A 3,451-nucleotide genomic window follows, 5' to 3' on the forward strand; every position below is an offset into this window, starting at 1 on the left:
ATTCTTATAGCATTTACAGTAGAACCCCTGTTAACCGGGGTAATATATATATATATATATATATATATTATTTTTTGTTTTTATATCTATAATTTTTCGTCCGTTTGATCTTACCTACCTTCCGATTTCAGAAACCGAAACACCAATACATCATCTTTAATGGTTTTTGGAATATTCGGGCTTAATCCCAAGCTGCTGAGATGCGACGGTGAAACTAGACATTCCTCGATGATATTGCTAATTGTCAAATTATTGTTACAATATTGAAATCTCGGAGGCGTTTTCTTTGAGATAAGATAGAACTGAGTGAGCCTCGTGTGACCTACTCGAAGCCTAGTCAGTACGACCTCCTGACTCTATTTAGGAATACCCCAGTCCGTGTCGTCCTTTTTAATATACTATTTGGCCTACCGTTCCTCAAAGATTGCCATCTATCTTTTATCTCCTTTTTGAGTGGTTGGCTCATTTCTAGTGGAGTTGATGTTTTAAATAGAGAAATTAATTTTAACATTCATACATTAGTAGGTAAACAAGGATATGGTGTCTTACAGATGTATCTTCGGAAGATGACTTGTTTTTTTTAATGCCCATGAATGCCAAAGTAGCTTGAGTTAATAGCCAGAAGTATTCGTTAAATCACGGAATTTTTATTACTGTCAAAGTTTACCTGAGATCATAGGTTATGAAATAACGAAATCGCCAATTCTCTGTTATGTTAATATTCACTATGAACATATAACCTGTGGTCAAGCTGGTATTAGTGAAAAGTAGAGTGTGACTATAAGTGGATGAATCTGAAGATCTGTAAGGATTAATCTTTAAGATAAATATCAATACTCCCTCTAATTTAAACTATTTGTTTATTGAAGTTTTCTAATCCGTATTAAAAAATATATAAAATTTAAATATATAAAAATATAATAAATTTGCGTATTTCTTCTCTTTTCCTCGAGAACCTTCACCATCTGCAGCTCATAGGCCCCAGACTTAAGGCGTACTTTAGGAAAAAGCTTCTTATTCCTTTTTGAATAGAATTCGACATACTTTCAGACACTGTTAGCTGGATTTGGTTCAGCTGTAGAAGTTCGTATTTAGTTGGGTTTAGAATTATAATTTTTTCCATCTTCGATAATTCTTCTTCAACTTCTCTTGATTCATTCTTTAGACCACTTTATCTTTATCTCATTGTCTTTACAAATCTACTTTTTTTGGTTAGTTTAATTAATTTTATTTAATCCTATTGAAAAATAAAAGTTTTTTGTATTATGATTGATAAATGTTTTTTTTAGCTTTCCAACTTATATTGTTGTTACCAAAACGTATTGGTGTTTCGAAAATCTCATCGCGCTCTAAATAAACAAATAATAACTGTCTTATACTTTAAAATGATTTTACAATAAAAAATTTAATTTCTTACCGTATGAAGAAATCATAGGTTTTATTGAGAAGATATCCAACTCTGTCTTCCAAGACAGCATTAGACAAAAGTTATTCTATTTAAAGACTTAGTTATATTAACTGTATATATTATGAATAAAGTTTTAGTTATGTATTGTTCATTAATATATAAAATTACATCCGTTGGTTTTTTCCCAACTCTATTTTTAAAATATTTTAAATACTGCAAGATATATATAACTAAAATGTCTTCAACAGTACAGTTCTGTTCATTCATATTTGCCTATGAAGAAAGTTCAATGAGTGAATATAAAAATTTTAGTGGTTGAATATAAAATAAATTAAATAATGTATTTTAATGATCAATACTTTAAATGGTCCTAGATTAGATAGTGGTCACAAAAAATCTCATGGCAGTAAAGCGACTTTTAAACCCAACGTTTTAGCCCAAATCAGGATAAATTAAACCTGTATAAAACATTTCTAACAAACATAAAGGTGTTTAAAAATTACATATAGAAAATTAGGAGAATAAGGATGTATTAAATAGATTAAAATATTAATAACTGATACAGTAATTATGTTAAAGCAACTCAAACAAGGGATGATGTAAAGAGGAAACAAATATAGAAGACGTGTAAAAGGAAAACGGATACTTCCAGGTAATCCTTTAAAATCATAATTTATGTTAAATCGCATCTTTTTATTTTTTTACTGTTCAATTCATTGTCTTCATATTTTTAAACATTATGAATATATTTTGTCGCTTTTTTTTATTTTATCATTGATGAAAATTTCTATAAATATATTTTTATGCCTAATTATAAGGTTATATAATTTATAAACTAAGGTTCATAAATTATTTTTGTCGGTCACTCTTTGATTATATTCCTATAATCATATAAATTTTTAGCAGTTTAATGTCACCAATTTTTATACTTCAAAATATTTAAGCTCTACTATCTTTGCCTTGATATTATAAATTAGATCATTGTTTCTATTTTTTCGTTTCTGAATATCTTTATGTCTTGAACTAGGAAAAAAAATAATAAGCCATTTTTTTTTTATTGTTTTACAATTAAACAAGTAATACATCATTTACAGAACTTTAGAAAGTGGTTCTAATATGTAATTAAGCACTCTAGTCAATTTATGGAATAACGTTTTGTAAAAACTAAAATTAAAAATCAAATAAGTTAGTGAATATTTGAAATGGCTGCTATTAAGTTTTGAAATAATAATTCAAATTTTTTTGAAAAATACAATATTTATTTGACTACGAAATTTTGTAAATATTTTTTTACTTTGTATAGCTTTAGTGGTAGTGAAACATGTCAAATATCTTCGAAAACAATATTGCTTAATTGAAGGGTTAAGTAGATGAAGGGACATTTTATGATTTGTTGAATCTTTAGTGTGAAATAAGAGTTTAGGTGCCTATAGTCTGAGGTACTCCAACCTCAAAATCGTATTAATAATTAAGATCCTTAGATGTAGAAGGAGATATGCACCCTTACCAACAAAAAATAATTTAATCTTGTTTTGTTAAAATATTGTAAAATAACCGCTATTCTTCTCTTCGTGATTTTATTATTGGAGTTTTTATTTATAATATTTAAATCAAAGTTATGATTGATAAGATTTGTTTGCTTTTTATGTTTTATTTATCTGTTACATTAATAAGATTTTAGGTGAGAAATTGATGAATGTATCTAGCGATAAGAGGGGACCAAACCCCACCCCCAATCAGTGTGTTTGTTGGCCCATCCAAGGACCTTGTAGGGTCCATCTGACTTATAACAACATTGTACGGTCAGTTAAGCCATTCCAGGGATTATTTGCATGTACGGATTGTCATCCTATGATTTTGTCTATATAAACTAACTTTAGGTCTCGAATTGCTGTTATACGTGAGTGATTTTCATTATTAAATATAATTCTTATAGCATTTACAGTAGAACCCCTGTTAACCGGGGTAATGATGGGCATGGGTGTTCACGGATAATAGAAAACCCCGGATAATCGAATTACAATATTTTATTGCTTTAATGTG

The sequence above is a fragment of the Halyomorpha halys genome, unplaced genomic scaffold, assembly GCF_000696795.3.
Source record: "Halyomorpha halys isolate HHAL.00 unplaced genomic scaffold, Hhal_1.1 Scaffold488.1, whole genome shotgun sequence".
NCBI lineage: Eukaryota > Metazoa > Arthropoda > Insecta > Hemiptera > Pentatomidae > Halyomorpha > Halyomorpha halys.